We start from the raw sequence: 15,932 nt of genomic DNA on the forward strand, positions 1-15,932 counted from the left end.
TGTTCCCATCTATCTGCTGCTTATCCTTCTAGGTGGTAGTGGTCGCGGGTTTGGAAGGTGCTGTTGCAGGAGCCTTGGTGAGTTTCTGCAGTGCATCTTGTAGATGGTACTCACTGCTGCTATTGTGCATCAGTGGTGGAGGGAGTGAATGTTTGTGGATGTGGTGCCAATCAAGCGGGCTGCTTTGTCCTGGATGGTGTCAAGCTTCTTGAGTGTTATGGGAGCTGCACTCATCCAGGCAAGTGGGGAGTATTCCATCACACTCCTGACTTGTACCTTGTAGACGGTGGATAGGCTTTGGGGAGTCAGGAGGTGGGTTACTTGTCGCACAATTCCTAGCCCCTGACCTGCTCTTGTAGCCACAGTATTTATATGGCTAGTCCAGCTCAGTTTCTGGTCAATGGTAAATCCCAGGATGTTGCTAGTGGGGGACTCAGTGATGGTAATGCCATTGAATGTCAAGGAGCGTTGGTTGGATTCTCTCTTGTTGGAGATGGTCATTGCCTGACACTTGTGTGGCGCAAATGTTACCTGCCACTTGTCAGCCCAAGCCTGGATATTGTCCAGGTCTTGCTGCATTTGGACGTGGGCTGCTTCAGTATCTGAGGAGTCATGAATGGTGCTGAACATTGTGCACTCATCAGCGAACATCCCACTTCTGATCTTATGATGGTAGGAAGGTCATTGATGAAGCAGCTGAAGATGTTTGGGCTGAGGACACTACCCTGAGGAACTCCTGCAGTGATGTCCTGGAGCTGAGATGACTGACCTCCAACAACCACAACCATCTTCCTTTGTGCTAGGTATGACTCCAACCAGCGGAGAGTTTTCCCCCTGATTCCCATTGACTCCAGTTTTGCTAAGGCTCCTTGATGCCACACTCGGTCAAATGCTGCCTTGATGTCAAGGGCAGTCACTCTCACCTCACCTCGTGAGTTCAGCTCTTTTGTCCATATTTGAACCAAGGCTGTAATGAGGTCAGGAGCGGAGTGATCCTAGCGGAACCCAAACTGAGCGTCAGTGAGCAGGTTATTGCTAAGCAAATGCTGCTTGATAGCACTGTTGATGATCCCTTTCATTACTTTACTGATGATCGAGAGTAGATTGATGGGGCGGAAATTAACCGGGTTGGATTTGTCCTGCATTTTGTGTACAGGACATCACTGGGCAATTTTCCACATTGCCAGGTAGATGCCAGTGTTGTAGCTGTACTGGAACAGCTTGGCTAGGGGCGCTGCAAATCCTAGAGCACAAGTCTTCAGTACTATTGCTGGAATATTGTCAGGGCCCATAGCCTTTGCAGTATCCAGTGCCTTTAGCTGTTTCTTGATATCACATGGAGTGAATCGAATTGGCTGAAGTCTGGCATCGGTGATGCTGGGGACCTCCGGAGGAGACTGAGATGGATCATCCACTTGGCACTTCTGGCTGATGATTGTAGCAAATGCTTCAGTCTTATCGTTGCACTCATGTGCTGGGCTTCAGAAAAATGGAGATTGATTTCGAACACAACTTGTACTCGATTTCCTGATTGCACCCAAAGGGGAAATACTACCCTGCACTGTTCTTCGGGCTTCAGGTAATCGAGTTTCAGATAATGAGTCAAAGGATGAAATTTAAATCTTAGAATCTCTGTAAAGTAAAGCCAAATGATAGGATAGATTGAACACTCCAATGGGTTTATATTCACAGTGAGAATAACTAAAACAATTCCAGAGGCAAAGCAGGATGAGCTGTCGCTAAAAAGTAGGGAAGTTTATTTAGGAAGTCTACAGTGAACGATGGTTAAAGGGAAATTCATCAAGGTATATATCTATCGCTTATTTAATGTAATGAAATATCCCATGGGACTTTGCAGGGACATTATTAAATAAAGTATCACACCAAGTCACATGAGGATATATTTAGGTCGGATGACCAGAAGATTGGCAAAGAGGTGGGGTTTAACATACAAACATATGAATTAGGAGTGGGAGGAGGCCACTCGGCCCTTCAAGCCTGCTCCGCCACTCAATCTGATCATGGCTGATCCGAATGTACCCTCCTGCCTATCCCCGATAACCTTTCACCCCCTTGTTAATCAACAATCTATCCACCTCTGCCTTAAAAATATTCAAAGTCTCTGCTTCCATCGCCTTTTCAGGAAGAAAGTTCCAAAGGCTCACAACCCTCTGAGTGAAAAAGTTTCCCCTCATCTCTGTCTTAAATTTGCAACCCCTTATTTTGAAACCATGATCCCTAGTTCCAGATTCTCCCACAAGAGGAAACATCCTCTCCACATCCACCCTGTCCAGACCCCTCAGGATCGATGTTTCGATCAAGTCACCTCTTATTCTTCTAAACTCCAGTGGATACAAGCCTAACCTGTCCAACCTTCCCTCATAAGACAACCTGCCCATTCCTGATATTAGCTTTGTAAACCTTCTCCAAACTGCTTCTAACACATTTACATCTTTCCTTAAATAAGGAGAGCAATACTGTACACGGTACTCCCGATGTGGTCTCACCAGTGCCCTGAACTCCTTACTTTTGTATTCAATTCCCCTCGCAATAAAAAATGACATTCTATTAGCTTTCCTAATTACTTGTACCTGTATACTTTTATGATTCACACACTAGAACACCCAGATCCCTCTGAATCTCAAAGTTCTGCAATCTCCCACCATTTAGATAATAAGCTTCTTTTGTACTTTTCCTGCCAAAATGAACAACTTCACATTTACCCACATTATGCTCCATTTGCCAGATCTTTGCCCACTCACTTTAACCTATCTATGTCCTTTTGTAGCCTCCTTACATCCTCTTCACTATTTACTTTCTTATCTATCGTTGTGTCATCAGCAAATTTACCATCATACCTTTGGTTCCCTCATCCAAGTCATTTATATAAATTGTAAAGAGTTGAGGCCCCAGCATTGATCCCTGTGGCACACCACTCCTCACATTCTGCCAACTAGAACAAGACCCATTTATGGCTACTCTCTGCTTCCTGTTAGTCTACTATCCATGCCACAATTATGGAGGGTCTTAAAGGAGGAAAGCGAGGTAGAGAGGCGGAGTGAGGGAATCCCAGAGCTTGGGGCTCTAGGAAGCTGAAGGCACGGCCACCAATGGTGGAGTGATTAAAATCGGGAATGCACAAGAGGCCAGAATTAGAGGAGTGCAGATATCTCAGAGGGTGGTGGAGTTGGAGGAGATTACAGAGGGTAGGGTGAAGCTGTGGAGGGATTTGAAAAGAAGGATTATGTCAAGAAACATCAGGTTACTAGAGAAACAATAGGGCACAGGAACATTGGGATACTGGGAACAATTAGGGGACTGCGAACATTAGGGCCAGGATTTTCTGGTCCTGTTGTTGGGGGACATGCCGCAGGATATTCAGCAGCCCAGCCAAAGGTTCATTGACATTTAGTGGAACCGGATGACCCTGGCAGTGGGCGGGACTGGAAAATCCCACCCTAGGATTCTGGAGCCTTTGTTTACTGGGAATATTACAGTACTGGAATATTAGGATTCTGGGAAAATTAGGGTACTTCAAACATTAGGTTATTAACAAAATTAGGAATCTGCACTACTCTGCAGGCCATGCTATTAATTTAAGTGTTTAATTTTCTCACTGAAGTGGCCAATAGTGCACCTATATCTCTAACACACAGAAGAAAAGAGACTCTGACCAGGTTTCTTTCATAAACTCAGAATGAGTATTTTAAAACAAAACTTCTTTTAACAAGTTGCAAGTACTGGTCAACACACAATTGTAATTGAGAAGTATAACTGTCTATCTCTTCCTAAAGAATTCCCCCAGCACATACACAGACAAACAAAGGACAAACAGATAGAGTCTCTCTGCAGAGATGGGCTTTGGAGGATGGGCATTATGGAATAGAGGGTAATGTCCGCAGGGTCTCGACACTGTCGACGTGGAGTTCCCTCGTGTGAAGATAGGCCACTGGTCCAGGTGGATGTCTGGAAGTTCTCACCAACTCTCAGCTTTACAGGTCCAAATGCAGACTAGTCGCACGCAGGTGAGCATGATGACTCTGGCTACAGGTCGATAGCCACACACAATTTTAGGCAAGAGGGAGCCAGTTAGGGTAGCCTTCTTTCCTCAGCTTGTTCTCCAACTAGACTGAAAACAAAACCACAGATTCAAACTTAAGGTTTGCCTCTGCCATGAGATTGCCTTTCTGTCTTCCAACTTTTCATTGAGTAAAGTGCTTTTCAGTTCAAGCAAACAAACAACTCCTTCTCAAGTACCATAAAGGACAGGTGATTTCTTGGGAAAGTCCTGCTTGTTGACAGTTCCAAGGTGACCTTTTATTCTAACATAAGTGTATTGGAGCATCCAGTGGAATATCCACTGGAATATCCACTGGAACATCCACTGGAACATCCATATTCTAAGAGCATTAGGATACTGTAAAATTAGGGTTCTGAGAACATTAGAGATGAATCAGTGCTCCTCCATGTTGAACACCGCTTGGAGGAAGCTCTGAGGGTGGCAAGGGTGCCCCTGGGTGGGGGACTTCAATGTCAATATCAGGAGTGGCACAGTGCCACCACTACCATCGAGCTGACTGTGTCCTGAAGAACTTATCTGCCAGACCAGGCCTGCAGAGATTGTTGAGACAAAAAACGAGAGCGAAAAACCTACCTGACTTTATCCTCACCAATCTACCTGTCGCAGATGCACCTGTCCATGACAGTATTGGCAGGAGTTTCCACTGCACAGTCCTTGTCAAAACAAAGTCCTGTCTTCACACTGAGGATACCCTTCATCATGATGTGCTAAATGGGATAGATTTAAAACGGATCTAGCAACTCAAGACTGGGCATCCATGGGGTGCTGTGGACCATCAGCAGCAGCAGAATTGTACTCAACCACAATGTGTAACCTCAAGGCCCGGCATATCCCCCACTCTACTATTACCATCAAGCCTGGCGATCAACCCTGGTTCAATGAAGAGTGCGGGAGGGCATGCCAGGAGCAGCACCAGGCATACCTAAAAATGAGGTGTCAACCTGGTGAAGCTACAACACAGGACGACTTGTGTGCCAAACAATGGAAGCAGCAAGTGATACACAGAGCTAAGCAATTCCACAACCAACAGATCATAAAGTTCTGCAGTCCTGACCCATCCAGTCAGAAATGGCGGTGGACAATTAAACAACACTGTAACTCCTGACGTCAGCCGGCCAAGCACCAGAAACAGTTGCACATGGGCACTCAGCCCACACTGCGACCACTGGCGCATGGGCTCTCGGCCCGCACTGCGACCACTGGCACATGTGCTCTCGGCCCGCACTGCGACCACTGGCACATGGGCTCTCGGCCCGCACTGCGACCACTGGCACATGTGCTCTCGGACCGCACTGCGACCACTGGCACATGGGCTCTCGGCCCCCACTGTGACCACTGGCACATGGGCTCTCGGCCCACACTGTGACCACTGGCACATGGGCTCTCAGCCCACACTGCGACCACTGGCACATGGGCGGGGATCTGTTGGCCACCGGGTCCAATGCCGCTGTAAAGATGGAGTCGAGTGCAGCAGCAAATGCCAGGCGGGAGGGCAGGTTGGGTGGGCACTCGGCCTCCCCACTTTTCAGATCAGTGCCTCACCGTCCTCCTGGAGGAGGTGGCTGCCAGAAGGGGCACCCTTGTCCCCAAGGATGGGAGGAGGAGGCCACCGCACCTCATCAAGAGGGCACAGGAGGAGGTGGCAGCCCTGGTGAGCAGCCATGATGTGGTGCAGTGCTGCAAGCGTTTCAATGACCTGCTGCACTCAGGCAGGGCGGGTACCGTGTTGGCGTGGGTCAGTGTGCAAAAGTGTTAAGGTCTGGCCGTCCCCTCCGTGGACCTCAGGGGTGCTAGAGTCTGAGTGACAACTGTCAATAACGCCGGAGCTGGCCAAGGGTGTGAGCCCAGGCTGCTTGGACTGAGGGCCTTGAGGCTTGAGGGCCACAACTCAGATGTGCCGTGCGAGGTGTCCCTCAGCTGGGGTTGGCCAGGCTGCAATGGCGCTGCAGGTAGAGAGTGGACTAATCAATGCTCCTCTGTCCTTTCAGGAGGAGACGAGCCATAACCAATCAGAGAGGGTACGTACAGTCCGAGGCCCGGCCACCCTGCTGCTGTTCAGCAGGTTCGAGCAGGACACTCTGGAGCTGGAGAGCCGGCACACTCCCCGTGCAACCGGGCGTGGAGAGGCGGGGGTGCCACATGAAGGTAAAAGCGCAGGGCACAGAGGTGAGAGTTTCAGATTGTGTAACCATTCTAGTGCAGCCTCTTCATTGATGGGAGCCTCGAACCTGGAGTCTCCATTGATCATTGAAAGACGATGGCACCATGGTGCAGATCTCCATTGTCTCACCAGGGTGCCTGACATGCACAGCGACAGTTTCAGTTAAAACATTAGTTTAACTAATGACATGTCCTTGTTCTCCCTTTTATGTTCACCAGCAGGCGTTCGCTCTCTGGACCCCGAAGAGCCACCGGGTGTTACTGTCACCAGAGTCACACCCACTCTCTGCAGCAGGCACCAGTGCAGATACCAACACCTTGGTGGGCATTAAATTGGCAATTAGTATCTTAGTGCACATTGGTGAGGGCACTTCACACTCACTTGAGGTGTAGGCGGAGGCAGAGAGTGCCCAGGGCACCGGCAGTGGGAGGACTGCTGGAGAACAGGATGATGCTCAGTCGAAGGCTGATGATGAGCCTCTGGAGTCGTCCATTAGGCAGCAGATGCTGGATGTCCAGCGGGATGTGCGTAAGGATCTGACGGAGATCCATGAGGGTCAGCGTGCCATGGCCTCTGTGTGGAGGAGTGCCTGCAGAGTATCAGCACTGCGCTGACCCTCATGGCCGAGCACACTGCTTCCTCCATTGAGAGAGTGGCGACTCTCATGGAGAGGCAGCTCCAGGGATAGAATCAGGGGTTCCTGGAGTTGTGCTCAGACCTGCAGCCCTCACACACGCACTGAGCTCAGGTGGTCAGTGTCAGTGTGGGAGATGGATGAGGCACCCAGTATCCCAGCTAGGTACCCGTCCATCAATGGTGAGCAGGGAGGTCCAGCGCGACCTCAGGTTGGCGCACGAGCTGCCTGTCGTCTCTGTGGGCTCCTCTCAGGGCGCTCTGGATGACGGCAGCAGCTCCTCTGCCAGTGACCGTGGCATCTGATGAGGCTGTGGTGACTGGGGAAATGCCAGCCGTGGCACTGGACGCTCCCTCCCAGGCGGGGCCAGCACAGGCTCCACTGGCCAGAGGATGCACACCAAGGACATCAAGGCCAACAGGACAGCAGAGTGAGGCTGTCTCCAATACCGGTGCCAGCGAGGGGGGAAACACCAAGATGTAGCACTCGCAAATGTAAGTTAAAGGCACCATGAACACAAGAGGGACAGTTCATGGGTAACTTTATGTTCATTTATGTTTAATTTATCTATACTGGTCTGGGAATGAAGACCAGAGAAGGTTATGTAAATAGTTTGGAATTGTCAAAATGAGATAAGTTGTGTTTTTGTCATCATGGCCTGAATATGCTTCTCCTTTTTATTTTATTGATCCAGCGGATGCCAGTCTGTAATGCTGGACCTAAGTGATTCTGAACTTTATTGCACAGGCACTGAGTGTTCTTTGGGTTCAAATGAAAGGGTCTTTTCAGACACTCGGGATGGAGGCAGCCCTGGCTGTGGTTGAAGCTGATCTTTGCAGCCTAGCTGAGGGACCATTGGGTCAAGGCATCCCTGGTGTCCCTGCCTCCCTGGAGGTTCCCGAGGTCTGCCTCCACACCCTCAGTGTTCCCCTCACCGTGCTCCTCTTCTAACTCACTACTGGACTCATCCTCTGTGGCCTGTGGAGCTGCATCAAGATCCTCTTCCTCCAGTGGGTCCCCCCTTGCCAGTGCCAGATTGTGGAGAGCGCAGCATGTAACCACTATCAGTGACACCCGCTCTGGGGGGTATGTAATGCTCCCCCTGAATGGTCCAGGTGTTGGAAGTGCATCTTGAGAAGACCTATGGTCCTCTCTACAATTTTGGAGAATGACTCATATTATAACACTTCTCTGCCTCTGTTCTTGGATGGCGGAGAGGCGTCATGAGCCACCTTCTGAGGGAATAGCCCTTGTCACCCAGCAGCCATCCATCCAGGGCTGGAGCACTGAAGAGCCCCGGCACCTGGGTGTGTCTGAGGATGTAGGCGTCGTGGGAGCTGCCTGGGTACCTTGCACAGACTTGTAGAATCAGCATCCTGTGATCACACACTATCTGCACGTTCATGGAGTGGGAGCCCTTCCTGTTGACGAAGGCACCGGGCTCACCTGCTGGCGCCTTGATGGCCACATGTGTACAGACTATAGCATCCTGGACACGGGGGAAGCCAGCAATCGCTGTAAAGCCTCTGGCTCACTCAGCCTGGCTGGCCTCATCCACACTGTAAAGAATAAAGGTCTGAACAGAACTTCTGTCACCAGCTTGACACAACTGTGGACAGCTGATTGGGAGACTCCACACAGATCCCCCACTGAGCCCTGGAAAGAGCTGGAGGTATAGAAGTTGAGGGCAGCTGTGACCTGCAGAGCCACTGTCATGTGGTGTCCACCCACACAGTCGGAGCTGATCTCAGTGCCGAACATCTGGCAAATGGAGGTCACTGTCTCCCTTGAGAGGTGGAGCCTCCTTCGGCATTGCACCTCAGACATATTGAGGTAGCTGCATCGCTGCCAGTAAACCCTGGTAGCAGGATAGTGGCGTCTTCTGCGGCCCCTTCCACCTTGGACTTCCTGCTGACCCTGCGCCCCTTGTGCCTGCGCCTCTCCTCCCACAGGTCCCTCCCCTGGAAGCTGCATTGGGACACCCGGCCTCCTCTCCCTTCTGCCCCTCTCTCCCTCCTCAGAGGAGGTGTCTCCAGTGGAGACCACAATCCCCATTACCAGGGTAACAGAAGACTGTCTGGTGCCTGGAAAGATCCACACGGTCTGAATCCTAACTCATCAAAAAATTATAAATTGAAAGTGTGAGGTGGTGTTGAGATCCTTCTTTGCGAGGACCAACTCCAAAATTAATCTGGAATTTGTTCCAAGGTTCATTTGTTGCTGATTCCTAAATCATTTTGCTCTGATTTCTTACAATGCTGTCACATTTGCTTTTTATTTTAATTAGGGAACCAGTTCCCAAGTCCTGACCAGACATCCTGACTGTATTTGCATGGTGCAGAAAGTGCTCTCCCTAGTGTTACAGCATCAGTAACTACAGCCATTGAACAAGGAACAGGAGGAGGAGGCTCCACAAATATCCCCATCCCCAATGATGGGGGAGCCCAGCACATCAGTGCAAAAGATAAGTCTGAAGCATTTGCAGCAGAACTGCCAAGTGGTTGATCCATCTTGGCCCCCTCCGGAGGTCCCCAGCACCACAGATGCCAGTCTTCAGCCAATTTGATTCACTCCACGTGATATCAAGAAACATCTGAAGGCACTGGGCACTGCAAAGGCCCCGACAATATTCCGGCAATGGCACTGAAGACTTGTGCTGGAGAACTAGCCACGCCCCTAGTCAAACTGTTCCAGTACAGCTACAGGGAATCCTCATGTAAATCCTGAAAATCACAACTTTAAGTGAAGCAACTTTAAGTGAATCATAGGTTCCCATAGGAATGAATGCTAAAGCTGGAGTTAGGTTCCTTGAGAGATTTCTCGCCTGACAAACCAATGTACAAGTTGAAATATTGCACTGTTTTAAAAATTATACACACCTTAGTAATATTAGATTTGCCAGGCTCCATGTAGGGACAGAAATTGAGTCAGAGTAGGAAGCAACTGGAATCCTGGGACTAACTTTGCCACTATATAGAACCCAGGACCTCCAGTTCAGAACAGGAGCCAGGAGCAAAGCAGCTGAAAACAGACTCTGGTGAGAACAGAGCACGGGAGGCATGGCTGGGGGTGGGTAGGCAGACTGGGGAGCAACACTGGCAGGGGTTGGGTAGGCAGACTGGGGGGTAATACTGGCAGGGGTTGGGTAGGCAGACTGGGGGGCAACACCGGCAGGGGTTGGGTAGGCAGGCTGGGGAGCAACACCGGCAGGGGTTGGGTAGGCAGGCTGGGGGGTAACACTGGCAGGGGTTGGGTAGGCAGACTGGGGGGCAACACTGGCAGGGGTTGGGTAGGCAGGCTGGGGGGCAACACCGGCAGGGGTTGGGTAGGCAGGGTGGGGGGCAACACTGGCAGGGGTTGGGTAGGCAGACTGGGAGTAACATTGCTTGGGGGGAGGGGGAGAATGATGCTGGGAGGGAAGGGTAGCAGTGTGGGGGATGAGGGACTGACAGTGAGAGTGGGAAAGGCTGTGGGAAAGGCTTTGTACGATGGCAGGTCACAGAAGTGGAAGTCTGTGCCAAACAGCTTTACAGTCAAACTGCCAATGTTAAGTGGATTTACTGTCAGTGTTTTATTAATGACGTTAATGTGAAACAACGTTAAGTGAGTCAACGTTAAGTGGGGATTTCCTATACAACACTGGCATCTAGTCGACAATGTGGAAATTGCCCAGGTATGTCCTGTATAAAAAAAGCAGGACAAATCCAACCCGGCCAATTACCGCCCCATCAGCCTCCTCTCAATCATCAGTAAAGTAATGAGTGATGTGCCACGGAGATCAGTGCTGGGGCCTCAACTTTTTATAATTTATATAAATGACTTGGATGAAGGGACCAAAGGAATGGTTGCTAAATTTGCTGATGACACAAAGATTAGTAGTAAAGTAAATTGTGAAGAAGGGGTAAGGAGGCTACAAAGTGACATAGATAGGTTAAGTGAGTGGGCAAAGACTTGGCAAATAGAGTATAATGTGGGTAAATGTGAAATCGTTCATTTTGGCAGGAAGAATAAAAACAAAGCTTATTATCTAAATGGTGGGAGATTGAGGACCTCTGAGATTCAGAGGGATCCGGGTGTCCTAGTGAATGAATTACAAATGGTTAGTATGCAGGTACAGCAAGTGAGTAAAAAAGCTAATAGAATGTTATCATTTATTGTGAGGGGAATTGAATACAAAAGTAGGGAGGTTATGCTTCAGTTATACAGGGCATTGGTGAGACCACATCTGGAGTATTGTGCACAGGACTGGTCTCCTTATTTAAAGAAAGATGTAAATGTGTTAGAAGCAGTTCAGAGAAGGTTCACTAGACTAATACCAGGAATGGGTGGGTTGCCTCATAAGGAAAGGTTGGACAGGTTAAGCTTGTATCCACTGGAATTTAGAAGAGTAAGAGGCAGCTTGATTGAAACATATAAGATCCTGAGGGGTCTTGACAGGGAAACGATGTTTCCCTTCTGGGAGAATCTACAACTAGGGGTCACTGTTTAAAAATGAGGGGTCGGTCATTTAATACAGAGACAAGGAGAAATGTTTCTCTCAGGGGGTTTGTGAGTCTTTGAAACTCTTATTCAAAAGACGGTGGAATCAGAGTCTTTGAATATTTTTAAGGCAGAGCTAGATAGATTCTTCATTAACAAGGGGGTGAAAGGTTATCGAGGGTAGGCAGGAATGTGGGGTTAAGGTTACATTCAGATCAGCCATGATCTTATTGAATGGCAGAGCAGGCTCGAGGGGCCGAGTGGCCTAATCCTACCCCTAATTCGTATGTTCGTAAGTGATGAAAGGGCCATCAACAGTGCTATCAAGTGGCATTTACTCAGCAATGACCTGCTGATTGACGCTCAGTTTGGGTTCTGCCAGGGCCACTCAGCTCCTGACCTCATTACAGCCTTGGTTCATGCACAAACATGGACAAAAAAGCTGAATTCCATAGATGAGGTGAGAGTGACTGCCCTTAGCAACAAGGCCGCATTTGACCGAATGTGGCATCAAGGAGCCCTATCAAAACTGCTGTCAATGGGAATCAGGGAGGAAACGCTCTAGAGGTTGGAGTCATACCTAGCACAAAGGAAGATGGTTGTGATTGTTGGATGTCAATCATCTCAGTCCCAGAATATCACTGCAGGAGTTCCTCAGGGTAATATCTAGACCCAAACATCTTTAGCTGCTTCATCAATGACCTTCCTTCCATTGTAAGGTCAGAAGTAGGGATGTTCGCTGATGATTGCACAATGTTCAGCACCATTCACAACTCCTCAGATACTGAGGCAGTCCATGTCCATATGCAGCAAGACCTGGACAATATTCAAGCTTGGGCTGACAAGTGGCAAATTACATTTGTGCCACACAAGTGCCAGGCAATGACCATCTCCAACAAGAGAGAATCTAAGCATCTCCCCTTGACGTTCAATGGCATTACCATTGCTGAATTCCCCACTCTCAACACCCTGGGGGTTACCATTGATCAGAAACTGGACTGGACTAGCCACATAAATACTGTGGCTACAGAGCAGGTCAGAGGCTAGGAATCCTGCGGCGAGTAACTCACCTCCTGACTCCCCAAAGTCTGTCCACCATCTACAAGGCACAAGTCAGGAGTGTGATGGAATACTCCCCACTTGCCTGGATAATTGCAGGTCCAACAACACTCAAGAAGCTTGACACCATCTAGGACAAAGCAGCCCGCTTGATTGGCACCACATCCACAAACATTCACTCCATCCACCACCGACGCACAGTGACAGCAGTGTGTACCATCTATAAAATGTGCTGTAACAATTCACCAAGGCTCCTTCAACAGCACCTTCCAAACCCATGACCCGCTACTACCTTGCAGGACAAGGGCAGCAGATACATGGAAACACCAGCACTTGGACGTTCCCCTCCAAGTCACACACCATCCTGACTTGGAAATATATCGCTGTTCCTTCACTGTCGCTGGGTCAAAATCCTGGAACACTCTTCCTAACAGCACTGTGGGTGTACCTACATAACAGGGACAGCAGCGGTTCAAGAAGGCAGCTCACCACCACCTTCTAAAGGGCAATTAGGGATGGGTAATGAATGCTGGCCTAGCCAGCGACCCCTACACCTTATGAAAGAATTTTAGAAGTAGGATTCTGGGAACATTAGGGTACTGGAACATTTGGACCCTGGGGATATTGAGTCTGGGAATATTAGCTTACTAGGAACATTAGGACTCTTGGACCATTATGAAACTGGAATATTAGAGTATTAGGAACATTAGGATTGTTAGGAAATAGAGATAGTTTAAGTAAGTTATATTGGTATTTATAGGCGTTAGGAATGAGTTTTAGCTTTAAAGGTTAAGTTTGATTTGTATTTCTGTATCTGTGTGTTAAGATAGGTCAAATGGAGTTTTAGTTTCATTTTAAAAAGGTGCTTGCATTTCTAATGAGGAGTTTTACGACCCCTAAGGAGAAGTTAAACAAACACAACAGTAGAAAACTGGAACAAAAACAAAAATAGCTGGAAAAACTTAGCAGGTCTGACAGCATCTGCGGAGAGGAACACATCTAGTAGAAAACTGGATGTTGCATAGCAACAGGGGGCCAGAGAGACAGGTCCCTCCCATAGACAAACACACGGAAGAAGAGGAACAGCAGTTTTTTTGGAAGCTGTTTGAGTGCAGTTGGTTCTGAAAGTTGCTGCCAGGAGAGACTGGAGCAAAGGGGACAGATAGCCAATCCCAAGCTAAAGAAAAACCCCAAAAACCCAGGAGAGTGGAAGAGGGGAAAGTCTAAAGACCTTCCAGTCAAAGGAAGGACAGCAACCTGGAATAGGTCCTGTTAAGTCAAGTTAAGATTGAGGGGCAGAGAGAAAGGCTCCAAGCTTCAGACTTAAAGAGGAAAAAGCTGCAGAAAGCAGATTTAAAGTGAGAACAGCTTGCAAGAGGCAAGGCCCAAAGAGACAATTGAAGGTCTGTAACTCTTTTGCTATGGGCATGTGAAGCAATGGTGTACTGTTAATGCTGCGTTGGTGAGAGTGAATGCATGGGAGACGGCATGCGGAGACCCAGGGAAGAGGAACGTCAGAAGGGGAATTTGAAACGCTGGAGGTGAACCCTTGTGGAAAGCATCTGCGAGGAAACGTCAGTTTGGGAGAAGATTCCAAGGCGAGGTCCTGGAGAGTGGAGATTGGAAACCCTCATGTGAAATTCAGTGAGACTGGTTGGCTCACAGTGTAAGAAGAGTCTGCGGGGAGTTGAGGAGAGATCCATGGAATCTGGCTGAGGTGGCATCTGTCACTTGGTTTCAGAGTGTGATGTGTCTGACTACAGGGTGCCATAGGTTTACATGGACTGTGTACTTACTGTGTATATTAGTGTATAAGATAGTTTTGTAACTAGTGTTATCCTTACAAATCTGTAAACATCTGTAAAGGTATAGTTGTGGATGAAGGAGTGATGTAATATAGTTCATCTTTTCTTGTTGCATAAATGTTTTATGCTTTTGTTAAAAGGTTATTAGCTGACCCCTGTGACTCTGTTCAGTAGCCACTCTCCAAGTATCTAAACAAACAAATGAAAGTTAGGATCTATCAAGCTGGGTTCCACCCTGGGATTAGGCTTGTCCAGGGATAACCTCAGCTGGGATCATAACAATGATACTGGAACACTTGTGCACTAATGAGAATAAGAGCTTAAGAGTGGAATTTCTCCCCAGTTGAATTGTGTTCCCATACATTTGAGTCAGGGGTGGCTTCCATTGTGCACCCTCTGAAGAAGAGTCGAATAATTGACTCCCGGATCTGCACACGAGCAGAATCTAGGAGCTGCTGTCAGTTTCAGAGGAGGAATTGCAGTCAACAGATCATTACTATTGCAAAATCCAGGCCATTATAAAAGGGACATCGAGACACTGGCGAGGGTGAAAAAACAATTTACAAGGATGGAGCCAGAGCTGTAAGGATAGAGCCATCAGACAAGGCTAAATAGGCTGAGGTTCTTTCCTCATGTAAAGAGAAGATTACTTGGTAGTCTAGATCTTAAATAGTACGAAAGGTTTCAATGGAGTTGATGAATGTTTCCACTTGCAGGTTAGAGCAAATCTCAACATCATCAATATAAGAAAGTCACCAAGAAATTTAAGGGCAATCTCTTCACACAGAACAGTGAGAATGAAGAGCTCACTATCACAGGGAATCTTCCATTGGCAGCCTTCCATCTCGTGAGACCATGGTTTGCACTTTAATGGCCAACTGTGTGTTCAGTATCTCCTGTTGTGGCTCAGGAGCCCCACTCAGGCATGGCAGCCTCTGCCACACTTGCTGCAGAGGGAGACAGTGGGCTGAGCAGGTGCTCGATTCACTTACCTCTGCTTTCTGTAGGGCCTTTTCCCAGTCAGCTCACCTCTTCCAATGTCCTTCCAAGCAGTCGTGGCCATTGGCGACTGTCTCCCATTTGTCAATGTCAATGTCCGCCATCTTCATATCTCACTTGCAAATATCCTTGTAGCAGAGGTATGGATGCCCAGGAGGTCATGACTTATGGCCAGTACACCATTCCGAATGCCTCTGGGTATACAGCATCATCCATTCCATGAACATGGCCAATCCAGTGCAGACATCATTGGATTAGCAATGAGTATACACTGATAGAATTAGCCAGCTCCAGGACTCCAAGTTTGTGACCTTGCCCTTTTAATGCGATGCTGAGGATACATCTGAGACAGTGAAATCCCTGTCCTCTTCCAAACTGGGTGTAATCAGTGAACTTCTGAGAGAAAGATGTGTGTGTTTCCTTTAACCCATGATGGTGTGGATGATTTAAATAATCAGCATGTATTTTCCCACTCACTCACCCTGTCTAAATCGCCTTGAAGCCTCTTAACAATCTCCTCACCACTTACATTCCCACCAAGTTTCGTGTCGTCAGCAAACTTGGAAATGTTACATTTGGTTCCCTCATCCAAATCATTGTTCTATATTGTGAATAGCTGGGGCCCAAGCAGTGTCATACCTCACTAGGCTTGGGGTGGGGTGGGGGGGGCAGAGTGTAATGTATCCAGATTTGCTAATGATACAAAAATAGGTG

Source organism: Cetorhinus maximus, chromosome 25, assembly GCF_964194155.1.
Source record: "Cetorhinus maximus chromosome 25, sCetMax3.hap1.1, whole genome shotgun sequence".
Taxonomy (NCBI): Eukaryota; Metazoa; Chordata; class Chondrichthyes; order Lamniformes; family Cetorhinidae; genus Cetorhinus; species Cetorhinus maximus.